Raw genomic sequence first — 6,000 nt, 5'->3', positions numbered from 1 at the left:
GTGAAGCAGGTCGAGCGGTCGTGCCAACTCGCAGGCCGCACCGGCCTAACGCTGGCCACCTCTGCGAGAACGGGCGGGGCCGCCCGCAGCTCTGGGCTCTAACCACATGTCATACCGAGGCGAGAAGTACTAGTAAAGTACTAAGAAGTATTTATTTAACCCCGTCCCCGGCAGGTCTGTACTGTGGCAGGCCCCCGCGGCCTGCACTCCGCCCCCCTCCCTATTAAAAATTACATTGGAGAATAAATTTGGCATTTATTTAGGCAGCAGTAGTACAGAGTACTTGGAAACTTGAACTTACTTAGGACTGGCAGGGTCGGGCCTCTGGCGGCGGGAGCCGGGGCCGACTTACGCGATGATGACTGACTCCAAGTGCCGCCGGCCGGTGACTTGAGCGAGCTCAGCTGCCTGTTGCGCTCTGCCGCTGCGCGGTCATGCGGTGGTCAGGTGTTGGTTATGCTGGGGCGTGGCAGCAACATTTAAAAAATCTACGCACGTTGCCGCACACAGCCGCCATCGCATAACCAAAATACAGCCCAAAAACGCCCAAACCAGTGTCCTCCTCCGGCCCGCCCACAGCAGCAAGTAAGTGGCGAAGGCCTCCGCGCCGCGCACAGTGCCGATGATGTCGCGCGCATTGCCGCCACCGGCGCCATGAAGAAGACAAATATGATAACTCGAGTTAAGTTTATTTATATAAATAATACACACAGTGTGAGCATGCGAAAACCACGCTGCGGCAGGGGCGGCACGAGTGGAGAGTCGAGTCTGTGTCATTTATTTCATATACATATCATTACTAGTGTTTTTACCATAAATTAAAATGTGACGTGCAGCACGCAGTGCAAGAGTGTAGACCCGGCCCTGTCAAGAAAGTGCTGGTGCTAAGCACCGGCAAGCACCGGCACAAATTAAGCCCTGTTTTATGGGCATCTGTTATATTCACTGAGCCAGGTAAAATGGTTAGAGAAATATTGGATGATCAACTGTTTGATGATGATTCTAAGAAAACAGTTGTAGTCTTCCAGGATAACAGCCGGTTGAGGACAGTGCTGGATGTAAGGATGCCCACACCAGGTAGAGCTTTTGATTCTGTTAGACAAGCAGCTCTTTCCTAAGTACCAGACACCTTGTGGGCTTAGGTTCCCCATGATGTAGGCCTCATTCGCACTGCTAAGTCATTTAGATTGCATTAAAGGAAAGTGCTCTCTTATCTAGCGTGAGACAATATACTCTTTCTAAAGATGAGAACATCACCCCTAATAATCAGGCACTGCTAGAGCAAGGAGTGATTTACCCTGAAATACCTCCCTTTAAAACCCCAATTTAACCTGTTAAGAAATCTAAGGGTAATACTCGACATATGGTTCAAGACTTGCATCCCCAAAACGAAGTAGTGGTACCAGAATTTCCAATTGTTCCTGATCCCTCCATCATTCTGACAAATATTCCGAAGGATACTAAATATTTCTCTGTGATGAATCTTAAGAATGCCTTTTCAGCATCCCTCTCCATCCATCCAGACAGTCATTATTTGACAGTGTTCTCCTATTGTGGGATTCGGTATTTGTATTCTGATTTACCCCAAGGGTATTGTGAGTCCCCTAGCATTATAAACAGAGTAGTGAAAAATGATCGGTCAAGCTTTCAATGTGACAGTACATTGTTGCAGTATGTTGATGACATACTCATTTGTAGTCCTACAGAACGGCAGTGTAGGAAAGACACCATATCCCTTCTGGTTACTCTTGCACAGAAAGGATACAAGGTAGAGAGAGACCAAGTCCAGTATTGCCAGGAGACAGTCCATTATTTCAGCAATTTTTGTCAGCTTTGGGTCGACGAGTGCCCTCTGAAAGAGCAGCATCTATTTGCCGAATGGCTGAGCCAGAATGCGTTAAAGAAAGGCAGAAGTTCCTTGGTCTCTGTAAATATGTGAAACAATGGGTTTTTGACTACAGCATCTTAATTGCGTCTTTGCTAACTTTCATTAAACAAGCAGAAGACAGGAATGACAAGATAACATGGACACCAGATATGAGAGACTTTTCAGAATTTGAAGACTGAGATATCAAATGCCCCAGTTTTGGTAACTCCTGATTACATCAAGGAGTTTTATCTCTTTTGTCATTGCAATGGTCAAGTGATGACACCTGTCCTTATGCAGAAATATCCTTTAAGGCACAAACCCATTGCATATTTTAGTGAACTGTTGGATTCAGTGAATTGAGCTCTTGCCATTGCAGACTTTCCAGTGCAGAAGAAGCACCCCCATTCTCATGGGGGCACCTTTTATGCTCTATACAGAGCATGCCTACATTTAGAAGGCTAAGACTACTCGGAGAATGCAGCGAGTGTCAGGATATAAGGTGATACTGTCACAATCAGCTTTGAAGGTTGTGAATTGTCATACAGTAAATCCTGTGACATTCGTCGCTCTTCCTATACTAGACTCTTAGGATGATGTGCATGACTGTGCAACTTACCTTCCTAATGAATCTAATCAAGCAGCAGATGATCCAGTACCAGGTAGCATTGTCTGATGGTTCTTCTACTCTTACAAGAGTAAGACACACAGGTGCAGCAGTAGTTAGAGAACAACAGCCTGACTCTTCATATACACTTCACATAGTAGAGCGGTTAACACTACCAGTACATTATTCTGCACATGCAGCAGAATTATTAGACTTGATGGTAGCTCTTAAGCAAGGAGCAGGAAAAGTCATCACAATCTATTCAGATTTTGCTGATGTGACCACTGTACATTCCAGCATTATGAGATGGAGCAGGAGAGGTTAAGTCAGACGGAAGTCCTGTTATGTATAGGAATATCCTAGAGGCTTTAACAAAGGCATTTGTCTTACCACAGGCAGTGACTGTTGTGAAATCTGAAGCACATAAAAATGGCCAGGATTAAGTGTCTTGAGGTAACGCACTAGCAGATTGGGCTGCTAAAGATGTGGCTAGGCGCACATCCCTGCCTGTTCCATTGGGTTCACAACATGTCCCTGTTTTAGTGGATCAGATTGCCTCTCCGTCTGAACCTAAGTCTGACCCTACAGAAGGTAATGTCATGCCTCATTATGCTGAGATAGCATGTTCACATCTTCTCAAATTGCAGGACTGTTTTCCCTGCATGAGAAACACTTATGGAAGGCTAGAGGATTCTCTCAGTCTCAGGATGGCCTAATATATAGACAAATATACACAGGTAAACCAGTAACACCTCAGGCCTTACTTATGATAGATCTTGGCTAGTTGCATTTATAAGCCCACAATTCAAGAGATTATGTGTCTATGCAAATACAAGACTGGTTCATCCCCAATTTGCATGATACACTTACCATGTACCTTCATAGCTATGCTGTCTGTTAACAATTCTCCCCCAACCCCACATTGAAAGTGACACATTTTACTATTCCATGACTACAAGGTCTTTTTAAAGCTCTCCATAAGGACTCTGTGGACATGGTAGATAGATGTAACAACTATTGGTATCTTATAGTTGTAGTTTGTCCTTTTTCCCCAGGGATTGAAGAAGGACCGTGTGTCCATTATGATGCTAAGACAGCTGCAACCTTTCTGATTTGTGAGGTGATTCCATGCTGGGAAATTCCAGAAGTGTAAAGATTTGACAACGACATACATTTTGTTAATGCAATCTTCGCACATCTTGCCTGGGATCAAACATAAACTATCATCCTTTTTACCATTCGCAAAGCAGTGGCACAGTTGAGTGCCTAGACGGCGTGCTAAAGAATAAGATTAGCAAACTTTGTGCCATGTTGTGCAAGAAGTGGTTGTATTGCCTATCCCTGGCACTTTTTTCCTTAGGAATATGCCTGGATCTGATCATCACCTGACATTCCATCAGACAGTCAATGTAAAGAAATAGAGACCCCTCTGAGGAGATATCGCGGTCTCAAGAGCAGGGAACAATAGAACAAATACAATAGAAAACCCCTTGAAGACCTATAGAATAACAATCACAAACATGTGACATTTCAAGTAATACAATTAAAATACAAATATACAGATAGTTAAAATTGTAATATATGATGACTGGATTCATCTCACCGATATTCATCTGACTCCAGCCTCACGCCAAGCAGCATTGACAATGTAATGGAACAAGAGGGGGAAGAAGACTGCTGTAAAAATACCCCCTCCACCTCTGCCTTTGAATAATTTTGTGGAATAACAGAATGAAAGTTATGTATTTTTGTTTTCCTCTTTCTTTTGTTGTCTCTTAATACTATTTGTTCTGTTGTTGCTCTTCCATAGAAACCTATCTTCTAGTTCTAACCTCTCACACCTACGAAGAGAAATTTCTGTTCATGCTAATGTGACCCATAGGGTTCATACCAGATTATCAGATTTTATGTGGTATCAGCATATGTCAGACATAGGTTCAGGAAGTGCCAATGAATCATCATCGTCTGCTCTCTAATTCCTCAGCTACAGGGTCAGATAGGCTACATTCAACTAAATAAGTACCCCCAAACACAGCACTATGGGCCAGATGTACGACCCTTACTTTTTGCGAGTCGCAAATTGCCCCTAATTTTTTAACAAATTAAACACTGGATTGTGGTGCGGGTCAAACCGGGTGGAAGAATTCAAGAGCAAGTCCAAATCACTGCTGGGGTCAGCAGACCACCATGTCTGTGAAAACGAGCTGCATTTAAAAAATATTTTCACACCCATTCACAAAGGGGGAAGAGGTCCCCTGGGCACCCCTTCCCGTTTGCGAGTGGCTTACCACCTACTTGAAGTAGGTAGTAAACTGTGAGTGTTTTGCAAGCGCAAATGCGGTCACAAAACAATGGTACATGCCATTTGGACTCGCTATTAGGAAAGGATGCCCTTGGCGTAGAAAGATTGGTACAAAGGCGGGAGAGATGTTTCCAGTTAGGACACCAACACGTGTAGTAGATACACAGGGCACCACATATCACTTAGTGCGAAGGTTTAAAAACAGTGGTTGAAATATCAACTAGAGCAGGGAATGTGGAGGAAGTGAAATGTGAAAACACTGCACAAAGCACGGCGCAACTGCAAACATCAGTAGGGAGCGTCACACAGCAATATGAGGTGAAAAGGCAGTGCAGGCCAAAATCTCATGCTGATGAGTGGCGAAGAATTTACTTGAGAATAGAGTGCATGACCTGTGACGTTAAAGGAAAACACGTGTTTAGCAAGCTTATGGGAATTTATTTCCTTAGCACACAAGCACATCCGCATGTATTCTGTGTTTTCAATAGATTGGAAAATGATTAGACAAAAGAGACTGAATCAGCCAAGAACACATGGAATCTGATAAGAGGGCTTAGGAGCACAATGTTAAAACACACAAATCAATATGCATGCATTCAACCCAAATACATAAGCGTTCAAATGTAGAAGAATACTTAGTCTGTTAAGAATTGTTAGAAATGCAATAAAGGATGCGCAGGGATTTAGGTTAAAAAAATGTCATCACCAATGTGCAACTGCCTAGTTCATTGTTTGAACTGTTGTAACAGGCAGTATCTAATTGTATATAAAAATAGCTGCCTGCGAAGTAGCAAATTGAGACCTGCTGTTTACTTGTGTTAAGATGGTCGCCCTCCCTGCCATAACACTAAAGAGCTGTTTTTTACATTCCGGGTGGACAGGGTTACTCCTCACAAATGTGAAGGATATTCTGTTCGCCAAATTACAATTCCCTCAGTCTTTTTATTCCTTATCCCAGCAGACACTGTGACTATGTCACAGACTCCCTGTCCAATGCCTGTGCTGCAGATCTTTGTGGGGATTGGCCCGAGCAGGCTGGAACGATGCTCCACTCAGGTCAGGGAATCTGTGCGGTTTCTCTAACCCAGCAGTTTAATACAGCCATGTTAGAGAAACCTAAGTGCACATGTGTGTTTTGGTTGGCCTCCACAATCCAACATTTTCCCTACTGTTGCACTCATTGGAGTGAGAATAGTAAATTGTACCCCTCCGCTATCCAACATT

The sequence above is a fragment of the Triturus cristatus genome, chromosome 6 (genome assembly GCF_964204655.1).
Source record: "Triturus cristatus chromosome 6, aTriCri1.1, whole genome shotgun sequence".
In the NCBI taxonomy this organism is placed as follows: domain Eukaryota; kingdom Metazoa; phylum Chordata; class Amphibia; order Caudata; family Salamandridae; genus Triturus; species Triturus cristatus.
This window is presented reverse-complemented; position numbering follows the sequence as displayed.